The sequence below is a fragment of the Podarcis filfolensis genome, assembly GCF_964270895.1.
Source record: "Podarcis filfolensis genome assembly, chromosome: 4".
Lineage (NCBI taxonomy): Eukaryota > Metazoa > Chordata > Lepidosauria > Squamata > Lacertidae > Podarcis > Podarcis filfolensis.
In genome coordinates, this window is record NC_139607.1 from 79,929,900 (window position 1) to 79,952,032 (window position 22,133).

The window sequence follows — 22,133 nt, forward strand, 5'->3', positions numbered from 1 at the left end:
TTGGAACTGGAGTGGTGGAGGGCAGCAAATGCTATATTGCCCTCGATTATGATTTTCTCACTTTATTTATCGGAGAGAGAGGTTTGGAAGAGAAATCTTATACTCTCTCATAGCAGAGTTAAGCCCAATGATGATTCTTCTAAGAACATTAAAACTTGGTTAGATGTGCATATGTCCTCATCCATCTTTGAACAAACATTCCTAACAAAAATACTTAGGTTGAATAAATCACAGACACTTAGATCTGCAAATGAGTGAAAATTTTACTCACAGAGTTTCCAGAAGTAACTGGAAACAACTCTCCATTCACAGAAAACAAAGATGAAAAAGACTTAAAGAAAAGGATCGTGCAATCTTCGGGTTAGCAAAGATGCAGGCTTTAAAATATCCATTTTGGAGAGATTCCGTTCACTTGTTTTTTTCTTGCCACTGTGAGCCATTGGCTGCATGGCTCCTTCTTGCTTGTTTCAGGAAGCACAAAGAGAAAGAGGAAAGGGGTCTGGCAGAGCCTGCTAAGCCACACCCACTCTGGTAACTTGAGCTCAGGGCTCAGATTAACCTTTTCATGTATCAAAGTCTGAGTCAGTAACTGCATATTACAACAATCTAGTCCCAAGAGAGCATCCACATTGCAAGCAGGTGTCATGTTCAATCCCCAGCATCTCCAGGTTGGGGTGGGAGAGACTCCTGCTTGAAGTCTTGGAGAGCTGCTGCCAATCAGTGTAGACAATACTGAGCTAGATGGACCAATTTTCTGACTCAGTATAAGACAGCTTCTTATGAGTTCCTATGACAACAAAATGTCTTGAGCCTGATCTGATCTTGGACAGCTGGCAAACTGGTTGCCTATTTCTTCTCCTGTTCCTGATTCCTTTCTTCACCAGCTTGCTGCTGTAGCAAACTGAACTTTAATATTAATTCAGGACAGGTGAGGTGATGGTGTGGTTGTATATGGTACATAACAGAATTCCATGCTGGTGGAGATCACCTGTACCCCTACTGCCCAACAATTATTGAAGTCCTTTCAGTTCCAGACTGACCTATGTTTTCATCTTCCGCTGCTGACCTTGAGTTTTGATTGCTATCTTTCCCCCCCAATCTTTAGCTGCCTGGTTTTAGCATTCCGAGTTATTTGGTGATCTGTGCTAGTTCTGTGTTTATTCTGTTTTGCTGTATGTGTCTGCTTTTGTTCTGTAAGCTACTTTGAATACTTTTGTAGAACTTCAGGATAAAAGTCATAAGCAAGGCTGACATCTGATGATGTTTTCCCTCCGCAGCAACCAGGTAACCCACCCTCTGCCCCTGTCCGCCCTGCCGTCAGGTCCGATCCCATTACTGAAGAAGATGCATCTCACAGCTGCATCAAATCAGCATTGATTAGCTCTAGCAAACTAATAAGGCAGTTAATTTGAAGAAACAGCACTGTTTATGGCTGGAAAGCAAACAAGAAGGGGGAAAGCTTTCACCCGTGTGCTGGGGAGGAACTGTGTGTCCCATTTCTGAAGCCTATTTACATACAGCTTGGTTCCACAATCTATGCCTCCTTGGAAGTGAATCTCATGGGGTTTGAGGAGACCCAAACTTGTGTGTGTAATTGCAGCTATCTTTTGCATTTTCTTTTAAACAAAGAACTCTCTCTTTTTAAAAAGCACTTTAATTCCTCAGTTAGAAGCAAAGGGTTATATTTGCATAATTCAATGCATGCTTCAGAAAATAGAATAGATATTCAGACATAGTGTTTCTTCTTGGTTATGAAGATTGTGGATGTGGCACCTCTTTGTGCTTGCCTCACCAGCGCAGCTCCTGGATGATGATGACGACGATTTATTAGACCACCCTTCATCATAAGCCTCGTGGCAGGTTACAAGAAGTAAAACCTAATGTTAAAAACAGTTCAAAACAACTTACAATCACAGAAATAAGGAGGGTCCAAAAAAATATACCTCAAGTGTCAAAAGCCAGGGTATAAAGGTAAAGGTTAAAGCAACTAATGAACAAAAAATCAATAAATCATCAGCTGTACCTTTCCTGTATCAGTGATGGCTGAGGAAAGTTTTACCTGATAAGCTTTTGCTTGTTACAATACTCCAGGGGCATTGTTAGGAGATATCTGGGGGTGTGGGACAAACTATGGCTCCTTTGTATGGGCCCTAGATCACCTGCTTTGTTACTCCTTTTTAAACTTCTCTTTCCTCCCACTGTACAGGGCTGAAAGTTGCCCCATCTGTACAAGTATATGCAAAATTATTTTTATGGACCTGAGTCCTGTAAGGACATAGCCATGCCCCTGCTCTAGGGCTGTGTAGGCACCATATATTTAAAGCACGTCTGCAGGAGCAGAAGGTGGTGAAGGAGAAGCCACGGACCAGGAGGAAGAAGAGCAAAGAAGTAGGAAAGATAAAAGAAAAGATAGGAGAGGGAAAAAGGAAGAAGAAAAAGAAGAAACAGAAGAAGAGCAAGAGGAAGAGGAGAAATAAAAAGTTAATAAAAAGAATATTTAATTGATTGACATCATGGCATTGAAATTATGGACTTGGAATGTTAATGGAATGAACGATATAAAAAAAGGAATAAAGTGCAACAATATCTAAAGCAAAAGAATTTGGACATAATCTGTTTACAAGAGACTCATGTGAAAAAAGTACACAGGAAAATTTTGGTCAACAAAAAATTAGGAAACGAGTTTATTTCATCAGACAAAAGTAAGAAAAGAGGGGTGGTCTTATATGTTAAAAATAAATTAGAAGCACAACAATTGTTTAAGGATGAAGAGGGTCGAATTATTGCAGTTCAAATCAATTGGCAGGGTGAAAAATTGATAATAGTTGGAATATATGCACCAAATGGAAGCAAAGCAGAATTCTTTAAGGACTTAGAAGAGAAACTATTTGAATATATGGATCAAAAAGTTATAATAATGGGTGACTTCAATGGAGTGGTTTCTATGGAAATGGACAGACTAAGAAATAAAGGTAAAACAAAAGAAGGGAAACTACCAAAATCTTTTTTTGATATGGTTGAGAATTGCAACTTGATAGACATCTGGAGATTGAGACACCCACTAGAGAAAAAATTTACCTTTCATTCAGAAGTAAATCAATCAATGTCAAGAATTGATCAAATTTGGATATCTAATGAATTAATTTCAAGATTTACAAAAATTGAGATCCAACCCAAGGTTTTATCTGACCACAACGCTATCCAAGGTATTCTGAAAGGGTATGAAGAAAAATCGTTCAGGTGGAGAATAAATGAGAATCTCTTCGATGACCAGAAGATTGTGGAAAGAGCACAGAAATGTTTAACTGACTATTTTGTGAACAATATAAATAAGGAAACAAAAATTAATATGGTCTGGGATGCTAGTAAAGTGGTCATGAGAGGTTTCTTTATTCAGCAAAATGCAATAAAAAACAGATTGAGAGAAAGAGGGGAAAAAGAAATCTTAAGACAAATAATGGAGAATGAAAAAAAATTGATTAACAGACCTAAGGATGAAAAAGTTAAGCAAAGTATAAAATTACTTCAGACACAATTCGCTATGATAATCAATAAAGAAGTAGAGTGGAATATAAAAAGAATGAAACAAAAGAATTTTGAATTTGCAAATAAATCCGGAAAATGGCTGGCGTGGCAACTTAAAAAAAGGAAAGAACAAAATATAATTAAAAAGATTAAAGTAGAAGACCAAGAACCCAAAAGGAACCCAAAAGGAATAAGGAAAGGATTTGTGGACTTTTATAGAGATCTATATAAAAGAAAAGAGAAATTTAAGATAAAGATGATAGAAGATTATTTAAAGAAGAAAGGGGTGCAAAAGATTCCAGTGACAAATAAAAATAAATTGAATGAACCAATTGGAATAGAAGAAGTTAAAATGGCTATAAAAGAATTAAAAAGTGGGAAGACTCCGGGACCGGATGGATTTGGTGCAAGATATTATAAAGAAATGAAAGACATCTTACTTGTACCGTTGGTAGAAGTTATGAACAACATTCTGAAAGAAGGACAAATACCAGAGACATGGAAAGAAGGATATATAACATTAATTCCCAAGCAGGATTAAGATTTAACTCAAGTTAAAAACTATAGGCCAGTTTTGCTATTGAACAATGACTATAAAATATTTGCTAACATCTTGGCAAATAGAATGAAAAAGACATTAAAGGAATTGATTCATAAGGACCAAACAGGATTCCTGCCAGGGAGGCAGATGAAAGACAATATAAGAAACATAATAAATATAATAGAATATCTGACTAATAAGAAAGATAAGCAAGCAATGTTGATATTTGTTGATGCGGAAAAGGCATTTGATAATATTTCTTGGGAATTTATGTTAAAGAATCTGGAATTTATGGAGATGGGTCATTCATTTGTGAATGGTGTAAAGGCAATATATTCTGAACAAAGAGCAAAATTAATTGTTAATAATGTACTGACAGATGATATTGCTATAACCAAGGGTACAAGACAAGGGTGTCCCTTATCGCCATTGTTATTCATATCGGTCCTGGAAGTCTTGTTGAGAGCGTTAAGAAGTAATGATTTGATAAAAGGTGTGACGGTTGTAAGGAATATAAGGTAAAAGCCTTCGCTGATGATTTGGTTATAACAATAGAAGACCCTATCAAAAGTATTAGCGAAGTGTTAGAAGAGATAGAGCAATTCGGACAAGTTGCCGGATTCAAATTAAATAAGAGCAAAACGAAAATAATGGTTAAAAATATGGACTAAGAGATAATAGAAAGAATTCAGCAACAAACAGATATGGAAGTGGTTAAGAAAGTTAAATATCTTGGGATTATATTAACTCCCAAGTGTATTGATCTATTTCAAAATAATTATGTACCAGTTTGGAACAAGATTAGGAAGGACCTGGAAGTGTGGGGAAGAATGAAGTTGTCATTTTGGGGAAGAATTGCAACAGTAAAAATGAGTGTGCTACCAAAAATGTTGTTTTTATTTCAATCAATACCAATAATTAAAGGTGTTACGATATTTAAAGAATGGCAAAGAGCATTATCAAGATATGTCTGGCAGGGCAAGAAGCCTAGAATAAAATTTAAGATTTTAACGGATGCAAAAGATAGAAGAGGCTTTGCCCTGCCAGACCTAAAGTTATATTTTGAGGCTGCATGTCTTTGCTGGGTGAAAGAATGGATAAAGTTGGAAAATTCAGAACTTTTGGATTTAGAAGGATATGATAATAGATTTGGTTGGCACGCATATTTATGGTATGAGAAAAAAAGAGTGCATAAAGGTTTTGAAAATCACATTTTCCGAGGTCCGCTGATTGAAGTATGGAATAGGTACAAAAATTTATTAGAGTTTAAAACTCCATTCTGGCTGTCGCCATTGGAGGTAATGAGTGTTACTTCCGGGGTTGGCGCCATCAGTAATGGCGGATTCCCTCTAACTTTGAGGGAGTTAGCTCTGCGGAAATCGGGTCTTGCCGCTACAGCGAAGCGGGGACCCTTCAAAAAACCACAGGCAGGTGAAGCCTGTGATCGTGGGACTCGGCGGGCACCTTCAGCGCCCCCCCCCAATTTGCAAAGGAACCCGGCTCCGGAGCGAAACGGGGTGAGCGGCGCGGTGCTGAGAGTCAACTGCTTCTTCCGTGGAGTGAAGCCGCACAGCTGTTGCCGGAGAGCGCTGACTTTTTTCCTGTGACAATTCGGCTACCAAAACAACTACCCGTGAGTAGGTTAAAGTTAAAGATTTGAAAATAAGGGAAGAAAAAGTTCTAATTTGGCACCGAAGCGGGAAGGCTTAAACAGGAAGTCCGCCTTCCGTTTCTTGTAAACAGATTAAAGCAAAGAACCCCTAAGCTAAGACTTGGAAAATCGTTTGAAAAGGACTTAAATCCTAACATCAATACAAGAGATCTCCCTCCCTGAGCTGCAGGAGAGGGAAGGGAAAAGGGAGAAGTATTTTTTCCTGCAAAAAGAGAGGAAAGGAAACAAAGACCACCGCTTAATGCCTGGGAACGGGCTGTCAATGGACAATAAGATTGCCGCATTGTGAATCACGCTGTTTATGGACAATGTAACTTTTTGACAGTTAACTCTGCAAGAGAGATACTTTGTTTTTGACTGGTTTCTCCGGACTTTAAGGTAATTGTAAACTAACTGAAATTGAAACTGTTGCTTCTTTTGTTAAACGGGGGACTTGGAAGAGTTATTTTAATGCAACAAGTATTGACTGTTACTGTGTCCCCCTAGAGGAACCTTGAAATTGTTACAACTGGCCAGGGGAATTTTCCACTTCAAAACAAACTCCGGCCGTGGGATCGACCTTGAGCTTCAGATAAAGTGTTATGGCAAATGAAAAAGATAAACTAGACTCGCTTCAAGAAAAAACAACAAGGTCTGGTAAATCGTGGCAGCAGCGAAGAGCATCAGCATCTGGCCCTTCTGTACCACCAGGGGCAGCATCTGTTCAAGCTAAGTCAAAAGGAATGGCATCTGAAGATGTTTTAGCTTTGGCATTAGGTAAAATCAATGAATCTTTGGAAAAATTCAGTAAACAAGTAGCTGAAGCAACAACTAAAATTGACCAAAATACTACAAGCATCAATAACTTGGGACAGAAGGTGAACACTAATACAGAATCTATTGAGAAATTGCTACAGGAATCTACTCTGACCCGAAAGATAGCTGAAGAAGCAAAGGAAAAAGCAGTGGCTGTAGAGGAGAAGATACCACCGATATGTAGGCAACTTGAGGACCACAGGTCGATGTTGTCTATGATTTAATTGAAGGAAAAACAAACAAACTGGCAGAATCCGAGACCAGGGAGAAGAGTCGGTGGAAGAAGATTGGAAGAAATTTAAAGATTATTTACAGAAACATTGTAAAATTAATGAATGTTAAAATGATGTCGGAATGAAATTAAGTGGTTTTAGCAGCAATGTTAAAAAGGAGTATGTAAAAATGGATTGTTAACAGGTGAAATGTAAAGTTATAATATATTAAGATAAAGAATTAAGATAAAAACAAAGAGGGAAAGGATTTGCTGAATTAACCATTTGAACTGGAATACAAAAAAGGGAGGTGTGAGGAGGTCAGGGAAATAAGTAAATGAAAGGCAAGATAAGGAAAGATGGATTTATTTTTAATTGTTTTTATTTTTCCTGTATTTTGTATCTTTTGTTTTTTTTTCTATTTCTCTTTTACTTTTGTAACTTTTTTTGAAATTCTAATAAATATCATTAAAAAAAAGGAGGTAATGAGTGTTAAGAAGATCAATATGACGGGGAGTTGGATTACATATGAGAATTTAATTATAAAAGAAGGAAATAAATGGAAATTGAAGCCATACGATGAAGTTAAAGAATGTGTTTGATTGGTTACACTACTTCCAACTGAATGCAATGTTTAAAAAAGAGATGCTGGAAAGAGGTTTTCAAGATGAAAAATCTAGATTTCAAAAAGAAATTGTGAATAATGATGTTAAAATTTTATAAAAAATGTATAAATTACTACTTGAGTGGCATACTAAGGATGAAGAGGTTAAAGTTGCAATGATTCAGTGGGCCAAAGACTTTGGTTATAATATTCAATTTGATGATTGGATAAGATTGTGGAAAGAAGGAATGAACTTTACTGCATGTACTACAATAAAAGAAAATGTTATGAAAATGTTATATAGATGGTATGTTACACCAATAAAACTTGGAAAGATGTATAAAGTGAGTAATAAATGTTGCAAATGTCAGGAGAAAGAAGGAACATTCTATCATATGTGGTGGGAATGTAAAAAAATGAAAGGTTTCTGGGAAATGAATTGAAAAAAATGTTGAACTATACCTTTGTTAAAAAACCAGAAACTTTTCTGTTAGGAATACTAAGAAATGACATAAAAAAGAAAGATGAGAAGTTGTTTTTATATGCAGTAACAGTGGCAAGAATTTTGGTGGCACAAAAATGAAAACAGGAAGAAATCCCGACGAAAGAAGAATGGAGAATGAAGTTGATGGAATATGCAGAATTAGACAAGCTAACGGGGAGAATTCGGAACCGGCGAGACCAGAGATTTACCGAGGACTGGAATAAATTTACAGAGTATATTAAGAATATATGTGAAGGTCAATTAACGTTTGTAGGTTTTCAAGAAGCTCTGAGATAATAATGGAAAGAAATATTGTTTTATAATAATTGTTAAGATTAATTTGGTTAAAACAAAACAAAACAATACAGATACAAGAAATGTGAATAACTGTGAAAACATGAAAATTTCCAGATAGACTGAAGGAAGTCTGAAAGTGGAAAGATTAGAATTGGATGTATAATTCAAATGGAATGTTTTTCTTTTATTGTTAAATTTGAAAAATTTATAAATAAAAAATTAAAAAAAATTTAAAGCATGTGATTTCCCCCAAAGAATCCTGGGACTTATAATTTGCCACTAGCAGAGCTACAATTCCCAGCACCCTTAGCAAACTACAATTCCCAGGATTCGTGTGCTTTATATGTGCTTAAAATGCATGCTGGGTATGCAGTCTTACTGTTAAAAGCATTTCAGTTCTGCTGGGGTGGGGGGGAGGCTTTTTCTCTCTTTTGAGGAAGGAGCTGGAAGAGGAGAATCTGGAAAATATAATTTACATAGGGAGGAAAACATCTGCACACTTCTAGGCTCCTTCCCACTTCAAAACAGGCTACTCATCTAGTAAGGAAACCCAACACATAGAAACATAGGGGGCTGCCTTATGCTGCATCAGACCATTGGCCCATCTAGATCAATACTGACTACAATGTCTGCCAGCAGCCACCCGTATTTTTCGCTCTATAAGACGCACCAGACCACAAGACGCACCTAGTTTTTGGAGGAGGAAAACAAGAAAAAAAATATTCTGAATCTCAGAAACCAGAACAGCAAGAGGGATCGCTGCGCTGTGAAAGCAGCAATCCTTCTTGCTGTTCTGGCTTCTGGGATAGCTGCGCAGCCTGCATTCGCTCCATAAGACGCACACACATTTCCCCTTACTTTTTAGGAGGGGAAAAGTGAGTCTTATAGAGCAAAAAATATGGTATTCACTGTTTCAGACAAAGCACATTCCCAGCTCTACCTGGAGATGTCGGCAATTGAACTCAGGACCTTCTGCATACAAAGAACAAATCCTCTACCTCTGAGCCACGGTTCCTTGCCCGGTAGGCACCCTGCAGAACTGGGGAGAGTAAAACAATGAGTCCACACCTGACGATTAATGTATTGCAATAAATGAACTGGATGCAGGAGGGTCAAAATCAGGAAGTTTATAGCAAGCACAGCTCTGCTAATTTGCATTGAGAAATACATTTCAAAGTACCAGAACAGCACTACTGGGAATTTGACTATTTATCTCATGAATCAAATTTTACAGCTGATCCATCAGTTCTCGAATTAGTGTATGTCCTGGAGAGACTTATTAAAAAGTGATGCAGAAAGGGGTGGGATCAAAATTGCCTTGCTAAATGCTAATGGCCGCAACAGGAAATGCTGAGTCCTTCCTTCCTTCGAATCACAAGCCAGTCTCTGTCTTAGGGAAGATACAAGCATAGACTTGGAAGCTCTTGAGAGGTTCTGATCTTGGAGGGAGGCAGCGTTTGACACCAAATTTAAATGGTGCTGAAGCAGACTGCGCACACCAAAGCTCCTGGTGGTTCCTTTGCATGTGCAGTTTTACATGTGACTAGGGCTAGTGACTCACACAGGATTTTGGACCCAGAAGATTGTGACCTGGATTTGGGCTGTGTTGTGTTGGAGGGTGTGCATTACTCTGCTGGAGAACTGCATTGTACAATTCAGAGAAGTGTGAATTTCAAAGACTGGCTGTGTTTTGGTCCACATATTGTTTTGAACAAATATGAATTAGCCAAGACTGCCTTTAATTGCGAAATGAATCAAATTTCTACCTCATCTGTAGACAAAGCATTCTCAGTTGTGGCACCCAGACTTTGGACTTCCCACTGCCTAAGTCTTTTCCCTTTTCTGCTTTTCAGAAGCCAGCGAAAGTTATCAGTAGGAATAACTTCTCAGTCATTTACATCTGTCCAGCACTGCACTGTTAAAAACTCACCTGGCACTTCTACTCATCTAGCAATGCGGTCCATCAGATTGCCTATTGTGGTTTGGGAACATCTTTTCTTTTCAGTGTCCTTATGGGCCTTTGATGTGAAATTTAGTTGTTGTTTTTTCCTGACTCCTGATGACACTGTAGCTGTTGTTGTTTTTTATTATTTTATTGTACGCTTCTTCGGGAGCATCTGTTAAAAAGCAGCTTATATCACATCATTTGTCTCTGCAGACAAAAGCACATGTTACAAGTGTTGCCAGAAATGGGTCTTCCCTAAAGCGCAGTAGAAAGACAACAGACAACATGATGGCCGATGACAAGCCAAGCTGAATAGAAACGCCAGATGGATATTAAGAGCTTGGCAGGTTTCCCCCTCTTTTTTATTTCTCTCTTTCAAATACTCATTTCCCAGATGTATATTGCTCAGTGAGATCAGATTCAGAAAATTCCGATGCACCCCAGAGAAAATTGCTCAGCAGAACGGATCAGAGATGGAGGAGACTGTGGCACCATCTGGTCTACCTTCAATGGACTTTACAGGTTGTTGGCCTGAAGGACATAGGAAGGCACCTTATGCTGAGTCAATTCCTCTAGCTCAGTATTGTCAGCGCCTGGAGACAGAGGCGTAGCAAGGACAGGTGGTACCCGGTGCAATTTTTTTTTGTCACCCTCCCCATTGCAATTTTTGGGAATGTTGCCCGGAGTTGTTAAACTTTTTAAGGGACAGTACCCCAAAGTTAGGGACGTGGGTGGCGCTGTGGGTTAAACCACAGAGCCTAGGACTTGCTGATCAGAAGGTCGGCGGTTCAAATCCCCGCAACGGGGTAAGCTCCCGTTGCTTGGTCCCTGCTCCTGCCCACCTAGCAGTTCGAAAGCACGTCAAAGTGCAAGTAGATAAATAGGTACCGCTCCGGCGGGAAGGTAAACTGCGTTTCCGTGCACTGCTCTGGTTCGCCAGAAGCGGCTTAGTCATGCTGGCCACATGACCCGGAAGCTGTACGCCGGCTCCCTCGGCCAATCAAACGAGATGAGTGCCGCAACCCCAGAGTCGGCCACGAATGGACCTAATGGTCAGGGGTCCCTTTACCTTTACCCCAAAGTTGTTGAGCTTTTTTGAGGGAAGGTCGGCCGCGAAACACATGTGCCCACAGATTGCGCAAATCGACCAGCGATCACATAAAACCGTGTCAGCGCCGCCAGCCGGGGGTGCCAGGCTGATTGTTGGGCGCAATCAGGGGGAGGATTTTTACGTTGAGGATCACGCCAGTTGTGGAAATCCGCCCACCAGGGGTGCGAGCACTGCCACGCAGATCCACTGGGGGGGTTTGTCACACACACACCCAGGCGGACCACGACACCCACACACCCCTTGCGACGCCCCTGCCTGGAGATGCCACAGATGCAACCTTGGACCTTCTGTGCGCAAAGTAGATGCTCTGCCACTGAACTCTGGCTTTTTGGAGAAAGGAGACCAATCACATGTATGCCAACATTGGCCTTTGACCATCCTGGCTGTTTAAAGCAACATGTCTAAGTTGTCAGTGTGGTGTAGTGGTTAAGAGCGGTGGACTCGTAATCTGGTGAACCGGGTTCACTTCCCCACTCCTCCACATGCAGCTGCTGGGTGACCTTGGGCCAGTCACACTTCTCTGAAGTCTCTCAGCCCCACTCACCTCACAGAGTGTTAGTTGTTGGGGAGGAAGGGAAGGGAGAATGTTAGCCGCTTTGAGACTCCTTCAGGTAGTGATAAAGCGGGATATCAAATCCAAACTCTTCTTCTAATTGTATACCTCCAAACATTCCTTAGATGAAAATAGGGACATTTCTTACTCCCCCCCACAACTGACACTTCGCAACCCATTTTTTTGCCCCCTACCCCACCTAGGACATGTCCTGTCAGAAGAGGGCAAGTGCCGCCACCACCACCAATGGGACACAGCATACAAGCCCTCCACTGTCCTGAGAAAACCCCTCAATCCTGATTTTTATTTTATTCTTTAAATAAAAGCACACACCAATAAATAAATTTTAGAGATTAGACGCGGCCAAACAAAGTATTTAAAAACAAAACAAAAACCCAAGCCTCTTTGCACTCTGCTCCTCCTTTCCTCCCGCCCAGGGCAGCCCAGGAGCATGACAGTGACTTGGCTGGAGGTAGGTCAGGTGAGCAGTGCAGCCCCCCCCACTGCACCATCCTGTGCCCATTCTAAATCATGCCTTCATGAGCACAGAAGGCTCCCTGTTTCACACAGTCGTCCGACTGATGGATGGCAGCAAGGATGAATATGGGGCAGAGCTCATCTCCATCTTCCCCTCCATCACATACGAAGTTAACCTGGAATCTGCATGCCTGATCAAGCTCTAGGTGTGGCCTCTTTTGAACAGGTGACTAAAGCTGGATCTAGACACATCAAAAAACGCGTTTCAGGAAAACGCGTTGTAAACCTCTAAATGGGTAATCACATTGGCGAAAGATGGAACTCCACAGCGCTGTCTGGTGTCACAGATAAAACACTTTTTCCTTACTAATGTAGCTGAGTCCTCAGTTGCATTTAGCTGCTATGGGAATCCATGAAGTACACAGAGCCCAGCTGCTCACATCCTGAGTTTAAAAAGCAAAATAAAATGCTTGCACCTTTGAGCTCTGTTTATTTAAATGGAATAGTAGAATCAGTGAGACTTCATTGCATTGGACTGCACCCATGGTGAGCAATAACTGCAAGGCTTTTCTGAGCAATATGTGCGTGTGTGAAATAAATGCACAGTTATTGCCCATCTGGTGATTGCAATAAACTCATGCCTTCTCAGAATATATCTGAGCAGACTTTCATGTGAGCTGGGACCACGAGATCAAGTCATTTGTATGTTTATCACACTGCCAATAACATGAACATCATGTTCCATGTCTAAGGAATCATTTGTAGCTAAAATTTCCCAAAAGGAGGAAAAATGGGACATGTATTCAACAATGGCACAGGTATATCAGACCCAGGAGAAGCACTGAATATATTAAAATGCTTAATGAGTGTTTGCTGTATTCCTGCATTCTTACACAGTTTCATTATAGCCCGCTCTGTTGTAGAAAATGTGGTTCTCTTAGACTTAGCACATAAAGAAATGTCTCCTGTCCCTGTGGCTGTGAAGCATTCAAGTATAAATCAAGCTCTCTTCGGTGGGCAGTAATACAACATACAAGGCTGCCCTGAACTACTTCTTCATTGATTACAGCCCCCAATTGTTAGCATCGTGGGAGAAACCTGCATCAGAAATAACTGAGTAACAAAGCAATGCATAGTGCGCAGAGCTGTATTTCCTCTTTATGCGTCATAAGAGGTAATATACATAAGACCGTCATTTCACTTTCCCAGCATATCTGGAACAATGCATAAATCAGGGCTGACTAATCTTTTTCAGTTTGGGGGACACATTGATGGTACCTCAGCAGTGGGTATGGCCAATATATGCGGGCATTTACACACACTGCACATTAAACCACACACCACATTCAAAAACACACTGTATTTTTCGCTCTATAAGACACACCAGACCACAAGACGCACCTAGTTTTTGGAGGAGGAAAACAAGAAAAAAAATATTATGAATCTCAGAAGCCAGAACAGCAAGAGGGATTGCTGCACAGTGAAAGCAGCAATCCCTCTTGCTGTTCTGGCTTCTGGGATAGCTGCACAGCCTGCATAAGATGCACACACATTTCCCCTTACTTTTTAGGAGGGAAAAAGTGAGTCTTATAGAGCAAAAAATACGGTACATGCAGAGGCACACAAACGCACCAGCATTTCCAGCCCATCCCACTCCAGATCTCCAATCTGAGCACCAAACACCACAACACTGAGATCAGAGACAAAGCTCCTTCCCTGCTCTTTAAGGGGGAAAGGCAGTGTTCCTCCCCACCTCAGTGCTGGAATGGGTGTGTTTGGAAACGCTGCCTTTTGCTTTGTACAGGATGATTCCCCCTGCTGGGATAAGCCGGGCTGAAAAGACCTGAACCTGCCATAGCATGTACTTCTCAACCCTAAAGGCAAATCTAAGAAAGTGTTTATTTAGAATAAGTCAAAGAGACGAAAGGGAAAAGGCAGGATGGTTCATTAATAAAATAAACACCAGGATGTAGTGAACTGTCATGGGCTGGTTGGATGGATGCAGAGGAATGCTAGCAGGAGCCAGCTGGGGAACCACCAATGAAAGAAGGCTTAGTTTCCAGCGAGTGGTGATGGGACAACAGTCAGAGTGAGAAGACCAGGAAGAGGAGGTGTTGGAAGCTGAGGAGGCAACTGGGCTTAGTGAGCTGGGAGAGTCTGTGGCAGAGAGAAGTCCAGAATCAGAGGCAGAAGCTGAAGCAAGAGAGGAGGGAGGAGAGAAGCCAAGAGGTAGAGATGAGTCAAGCTGGTGAAGAGTCACGGGTGTCTCCCCCTCCTGCTGCGAGAAGCTCCCCTGCCCCCTTGTCTGCTAGAACCAGAAGAGGCATGAAAAGGGTGGAGGAGAGATTTGCGACACACGGATGTAGTCTCTGATTGCTTAGGAAAGAACCCTGGAGAGGAGGGGACTTAGGCAGCTGTGGGGAGCTAGGGACCTTCAGGCTCAGCAACTGCTTCATGGGGGCAAGACCTACCGGAGATGCATTGCTGTGCTCAATAGGCTTGAGCCTCCTTTGCATATCATGCTTTTGCTAATAAAGAGTTAACTCCAACTTGCACAGTGTGATTTACTGCTGGCCCGCTCCTGTCTAGTAAACCAGATCAGTAGTTGGGTTCCTATTGAGGGTATTTGGCAAGCCGACATGACAGTGATGCGGGATTGAGGATTGGAGTGATCATTCTGTGATATCACGGCAGTGGAGAAAGCTGTGTTGTAACTTTTGAATAAATGTGGTTTGTTTTTGTTTGTTTTTTAAAAGAAAGGATGGAAAGGATAGCAAGATATCAGTAGTGGTATTTGCATCCTGCTGCTCTAGACAAACTTCCTCTAGACAAGGCTGCAAGGGGAGTTTGATTAAAACATAATCTCTTTACAAGGCTGCTTTTTATTGATCTCCCTCCCCATGCCATGGAACCCCATTTGAAAACACAGGGAACTTTCAAAAGTACTTTTGTGATATGGCAATGGGAGAATTTGCTGATCAAAGGAAAGAACTGAAAAGTCTTTAGGCACCTCTGAAAGCTGCCCATTGGATCTCAGCCCATATTTTTACATGGACTGCTTTGATGCACTGGGTAATTTCTGTATCACTTAATTAATGAGATCCGTCTCCCTATATCTGATTTCTTTACAGTGGGAAAACTCTTAATCCTCATTCTTTAAGGAAAGCACAACTGTATAACATACATTTCAATCTATGTTCTTTAGCGGGATCCATTGCTGATACTGATCAACATCTCCTTTGTGAACCAGAGACACTTTTTATCGAATGGATTATCACTGCAGGAAACAGAGACTACTACAAATGATTGGGGGCAGCATTAGGAAGCTGGCTGCATTTCAGGGGCTTTTCAGCTCAGTCTTATGAGGATGGTGATGTTAGAATCATAGAATTTTTGAGTTGGAAGGTACCCTGAGGATCATCTAGCCAACCCCCTGCAAGGCAGGGATATACAGCTGGCCCATATGGGGATCGAACCTGCCACCTTGGCGTTATCAGCACCAACTGAGCTGTGCAGATGCAACCACTGCGTAGGGGAGTGTGGCGTTTGCCCTCCTATGTGTGTGATATCATACTGGGTTCTTAGGGAAAGGGTTAACTAATTGTAAAATGACTAACCAATGGGAACCCAAGGGGCAGAGTTAAGTGTGTATAAGGTTTAAGCACAGAGAGGAGTTAGAGTTAGAGTGGTTGAGAAGACAGTCTGGAGTTAGACAAGAGAGGGAAGATAAGTCTGTGGGTTGGGCTAGTCTGGTGTGAGAGACGGAGAGAATTTGTTAAGAGGAGTCAATCAAACAGTTGAGATAATCAGTCAGAAGGTATTAGGAAGGTACAGGGAACCAGGCAGAGGGCCTTCTCGGTAGTGGCGCCCTCCCTGTGGAACGCCCTCCCACCAGATGTCAAAGAGAACAACAACTACCAGACTTTTAGAAGACATCTGAAGGCAGCCCTGTTCAGGGAAGCTTTTAATGTTTGATGTATCACAGTATTTTAATATTCTTTGGAAGCCACCCAGAGTGGCTGGGGAAGCCCAGCCAGATGGGCGGGGTATAAATAATAAATTTATTATTATTATTATTATTATTATTGGCCGGTAAAGAAACTAAAGTTAAGATACTGACAGGAATGTTATCTGAGAAACCATAAACTTGTTAATGTTTGTAAAATAAACTTGTTTTTTTGGTTCACTTTTAACTACTGACTGGACTCAGTGTTTTACCAGAGAGTAACTGGTTGGTGGCAGCGGGGAAGCGAGCACAGTGGTGGCACAGGGATCAATAGATCGTTAAACATCCGGGGACCTTGTGTGATCGCCACAAAAGTGGTGGTCTTGAGGAGCCTTGAGGAACATACGCAGTAATCCTGAGGAGAGATGCAAAGGCAGAAGCTCTTATATACAGTGTAAGTCAGCCCGATTTATTTCTTACATCTATTTGAAATTCATATCTTGCTCTTCCTCCCAAAGGAGCCCAGGGTGGCAAACATCAAAATGTTTAAACAACGCAGTTTACCAGTTTCCAGGGTTCTCTGTTAAAGTGTTACAGTGTGGTATGACGGTTAGAGTGTCAGGTTAGGACCTGGGAGGCCAGGGTTCAAATCCCCACTCAGCCATGAAGCTCACTGGGTGACCTAAGGCCAGCCACTGCCTCTCAGCCTAACCTACCTCACTGGGGTGTTTTGAGCATTAAATGGGGAGGGGGGACCCATGTGCTTCACCTCAAGTGCCTTGGAGGAAAAGGTGGGATATAAATGCAATAGACAGATAAATACACTTTAAATGTATGGTACGGATGTGACCATAATCCAACAACATCTGGTTGCTCACAGGTTTGTTTGCTTGTAGAGGCACAGCTAGGGGACGCGGGTGGCGCTGTGGGTAAAACCTCAGCACCTAGGACCTGCCGAACGCATGGTCGTCGGTTCGAATCCCCGCGGCGGGGTGCGCTCCCGTTGCTCGGTCCCAGCGCCTGCCAACCTAGCAGTTCAAAAGCACCCCCGGGTGCAAGTAGATAAATAGGGACCGCTTACTAGCGGGAAGGTAAACGGCGTTTCCATGTGCTGCGCTGGCTCACCAGAGCAGCTTCGTCACGCTGGCCACGTGACCCGGAAGTGTCTTCGGACAGCGCTGGCTCCCGGCCTCTTAAGCGAGATGGGTGCGCAACCCCAGAGTCGGACACGACTGGCCCGTACGGGCAGGGGTACCTTTACCTTTACCTTTTAGAGGCACAGCTAAAGTAAGCTGCTGAGAAGTTGGCAGCCCAAGCTCAAGCTAGCAAGAACAACAGTGTGGAATATTTAGCATTTATTTAGTGTTTCTGAGTGTTCAAAAGCACTTCACACGCAACTAATGCATTATTATCCCCATATTGCAGTCCTCTACTTACAGCATTAAAGTGCCAAGCAAATCACACATTAACACATCCCTCTTCCACTTTGAAAACAACAGGCCTAATTATTCCTAAGGCTACAGCTTCATCATATTTGGTGCTCAATATCAAAGAATTTGATACTTGAGTTTCAAAAGCTCCTCTGTTAGGCTTCAGTGGTCTCAAGCAGGGAACTTTCTCTGTGGGTGTTACAGTGGTACCTCTGGTTAAGAACTTAATTCGTTCCGGAGGTATGTTCTTAACCTGAAACTGTTCTTAACCTGAAGCACCACTTTAGCTAATGGGGCCTCCTGCTGCCGCTATGCCACTGGAGCACGATTTCTGTTCTCATCCTGAAGCAATGTTCTTAACCCGAGGTACTATTTCTGGGTTAGCGGAGTCTGTAACCTGAAGCGTATGTAAGCTGAGGTACCACTGTACTTCCTTTTAACTTTTACTGAGCTCTTGCCTCCCTCTGCCCTTCCCATTCATTGGCTTTACAAGAGCACCTATAAAGTATGGGACTCTTACTAAGGCCTTTTTAAACTGCTACCCCAGTCTCTCTCTCTCTCTCTCTCTCTCTCTCTCTCTCTCTCTCTCACACACACACACACACACACACACACATGCTTAAAGTTCTTCTACCATTCTGTCTGAAAGTTGCCATCCAGTAGAACTTTCCTGATTGGTGAAAGGGCTTTTGTAATCTGGCCAAGTAAGCATTGATCTGACACCCTCAGCAACATTGCAAGGCACTTTACGGACAAAACAGATTTGGACACTGTCGCTTGAGGTCTAGGACACGAGACCCTTTGACCGCTGGTGTTTGAATCCAAGCAAACATGATGCTGTTAAAGTTTTAAGTTTAATGTACATAAAATGCTGTGTTTGAATGCCTTGTATTTGGAATGCTGCAAAAAGAAGCTTACCTTAAGCGATAGGTTCCATTGCGGGTGAAAGCGGAGGGCTGATGTTTTTCAATTTTAGTGAGCTAAGCTACCTGATGACTCATTGCTGGAAATCAGAACTGAGCTCTCACAGCAGGAGATGAAACTTGAGAAGTCAGAGACAAGTAGCAGCAGCAGCAGAGAGGTTCTGCAATGATAAACAAGCTTAGGATCTCTCTCTGGGATCAGAGAGAGGAAAGTTTACTGAACTGCATAAAAGACTGAACACTGCTTGAGTGCAATGTGTTATAGTAAGTTACAGGAACAAAACAAAAAGTAACTAGATTTTAGATGGTTCTGCAGTAAAGTTTTGTAACTCATTATTGGGGTGGAAAGTTCATACACAAGGTCCAGAACAGGGATTCTGTTGAACAAGTCTTACAGATGTTAGCTACAATCCATAGGTATCCTGTAGTTTCTCAATAAGCACTCCTCTTTGATGTGTTTCTCCTCAAACCAGCTTCCATCCAATTTGAGAAATGCAGGCCATGGTTAAGCTGAAGTGTGTACAATTTGAATAGCCATTGCACGTGTGTGGATGAAAACTTCCTTGAACAGGAGTTAGGGTGGGGAGTGCAGGTGCGGGGAACCAAATCAGGTAATGCACACTGGGTGAAGATGACCCTGCTTTCTCTCTAGTGTGTACAGCAAGTACAAATGAAAGTACCAATGCAATGTAAAACATGGTGAGGGGGATACTACCTCTATGTTTGAAACTGCTCATGTGTACATACCCTTCATTTCAGTTCTAGTTTAGGGAAGTAAAACTAGACTCCCTGATTTCAAGGAACAGACAAGAGAAAGCTAGCAGGATGCGCATGCTGGAAGAGCCAGGGTCTCCTCATTCAACTCACTTCCAAGTGTGTGCATGAATATTTCATACACACTCCAATTTCTAGTAACGATTATGCTCCAGGAAAACCACAAACACCATGAGCTGAAAGCCATTATAACAGTTTGGCCCCGATCCCATTTGCTTTTCTGATACAATTACACACTGGCCACTATTCAAAGGACTACTCTAGGTGCACACACCACAGTCTCTGGCATGCCCTGCGGAATTTTGACATTCTTTCTTTAAGCAGCAGACACACACACCTCAGTAATGCCAAATCGCAAACTGCTGATGACGCTCCCTGGGGCATGTAGAAGTAGTTGCATGGTTGCCCCCCCCCACCTTAATCTAAACCATCATCTCTATCCTAACCGGTCTACCCACTTACTACAGGAAGGCACACAACGTGGAGATTCTTTTTTAGCAGCTTCCACGAACTGCGACGCCGAGCTCTTGTTCCTGCAGTGTGTTTTCACCCTTGGATGCCTTTCGACAAGTGCTCCAGATATTGTTTCAGAGCTGCTTTAACTCTACATCAAAGTCGCAGCCCAGACAGAGCAGATGAAAGCTGGGCGCTCGGGTAGAAAGTGGAGGTGTTTGTGGAGCGGAGCAGTCGTGCCGATTTTCGCCTTTGCTCCATGAGAAACAAACCACATGAAGGAGACCCACGCATATCTCCAGCAGAGGCAAATCTTTTGAGTGAACCTGCCCAGATGGCAGATAACACAAAGGGGGGAAAGCCACCTGTTCTCCCGATGCAGCTCACAGCTCTCACCTCTTCAGCTTGTCCAGGATTTCTTGCCAGAAACAGATGGGAAACCAACAGAGAAGAGGCAGAGAGTTAGCATGAGGGGACCCATTTGTTCTAAAGCTGTTCGGGGAAGAAAAGGCATGTTAGCGAAGAGAAGGGCCCTAGCTCAGTGGCAGAGTATCTGCTTTGCTCCCAGGAGACACCAGGTCCAATCCCTGGCTATTCTAGGTAAGGCTTGGGAAGACTCCAATCTGAAAGCACAGGGAGGTGCAGCCAATACTGAGCTAGCTGAGATTGAATCCCAGCAAGACCAAAGTACTGTTTTTGGGGGACAGGAGGCGGGCAGATGTGGAGGATTCCCTGGTCCTCAATGGGGTAACTGTGCCGCTGAAGGACCAGGTGCGCAGCCTGGGAGTCATTTTGGACTCACACCTGTCCGTGGAGGCACAGGTCAAATCCGTGTCCAGGGCAGCTGTCTACCAGCTCCATCTGATATGCAGGCTGAGACCCTATCTGCCTGCGGACTGCCTCGCCAGAGTGGTGCATGCTCTAGTTATCTCCCGCCTGGACTACTGCAATGCGCTCTACGTGGGGCTACCTTTGAAGGTGACCCGGAAACTACAACTAACCCAGAACGCGGCAGCCAGACTGGTGACTGGGACCATATAACACCGGTCTTGAAAGACCTACATTGGCTCCCAGTATGTTTCCGACCACAATTCAAAGTGTTGGTGCTGACCTTTAAAGCCCTAAACGGCCTCGGTCCAGTATATCTGAAGGAGCGTCTCCACCCCCATTGTTCTACCTGGACACTGAGGTCCAGCACCGAGGGCCTTCTGGCGGTTCCCTAACTGCAAGAAGCCAAGTTACAGGGAACCAGGCAGAGGGCCTTCTCGGTAGTGGCGCCCTCCCTGTGGAACGCCCTCCCACCAGATGTCAAAGAGAACAACAACTACCAGACTTTTAGAAGACATCTGAAGGCAGCCCTGTTTAGGGAAGCTTTTAATGTTTGATGTATTACTGTATTTTAATATTTTTTGGAAGCCGCCCAGAGTGGCTGGGGAAGCCCAGCCAGATGGGCGGGGTATAAATAATAAATTATTATTATTATTATTATTAGTGGTCTGACTTGTTAGGACACAGTTTCCTATGTTCCTAAAACGGATTTCGTAGGTATCAGCCTACATTTCAAAGTGTGCTTTTCTTCTTCCAGCTTTAAACAGCAGCTCAAAAAATATTAGGACATATCACAAAATGGGCGGCTAACACAGCAGTAGGTCTCAGCACACCATGCTTGGAAGCAGTGAGGTTTCAGTAAAGTGGCGGGCCTCTTTTTGCTACAGAGGTGTTAGCAAAGTCACTTTAAGTAATGCAAACAGTCCAGAGAGGAAAGTCCAGATTGCTATTATTCTTGTTCATTAAATTTCTATATCACCCTTCTTCTGAGGATCACAGGGTGGTTTACAATATAAACACATCACTAAGTAAATTTCTCCTAATAGGCACATGTTTGTATGCAATTTTGACAAATATAAACTTTTTTTTTTGCAAAGCATTTCCCTCAAAAATAATGCATTTCTGCATACTTTTTTTTTTACTAATATGTGCATTTTATGGACATTTTAGCCATTTTCATACATGTTACGTGTCTGGAGAATGGCAGAATGGCACTGCAAAATCCAGAGAACTGAGAAATCCGAGGGATGGCTGTGTTTCAGTTCATGCATCATTTAGGAAAGTGGAAATCAGGTAGGTTTGCCTTTAAATGCAAACTGATTCGAATTTCTCCCCATTGCGCTAACCCGAAGGCAGAGGCTCCTCTGCTATTGTGCTCTGCTGTGATCAGTTTCCACACCTTGTCTGCAAACAGAGTGTTCTCTCTCACCTGCTTTCCTCACTGCAGAGATTCTACACTAGGCATCAAGATGGCTATTGTTATGTACTGAGTTGAATAGGATCTAAACTGCAGCAGTCTGATTGGTCCTAGAACACTAGGATCCAAAACGCAGCAGTCTGATT

At 42.4% G+C, this 22,133-nt stretch overlaps 2 long non-coding RNA genes across 2 annotated transcripts in view; one reads left to right on the forward strand and one right to left on the reverse strand.

Annotated features, from left to right (window-relative positions):
* Positions 1-937: 937 nt before the first annotated feature.
* The window catches only part of LOC310760609, a 103,608-nt gene continuing 82,412 nt past the window's right edge, over positions 938-22,133 (reverse strand). Inside the window, exons 4-6 of the long non-coding RNA XR_014547056.1 lie at positions 18,511-18,676; positions 9,071-9,169; positions 938-1,877 (exon numbers count right to left, since the gene is read on the reverse strand). This is a non-coding gene — a long non-coding RNA (uncharacterized lncRNA). The remainder of the gene's footprint in view (positions 1,878-9,070; positions 9,170-18,510; positions 18,677-22,133) is intronic.
* LOC310761422 lies at positions 2,347-7,293 on the forward strand. The gene is made up of 2 exons (XR_014547486.1): positions 2,347-5,364; positions 7,228-7,293. It is a non-coding gene; the product is annotated as an uncharacterized lncRNA (long non-coding RNA).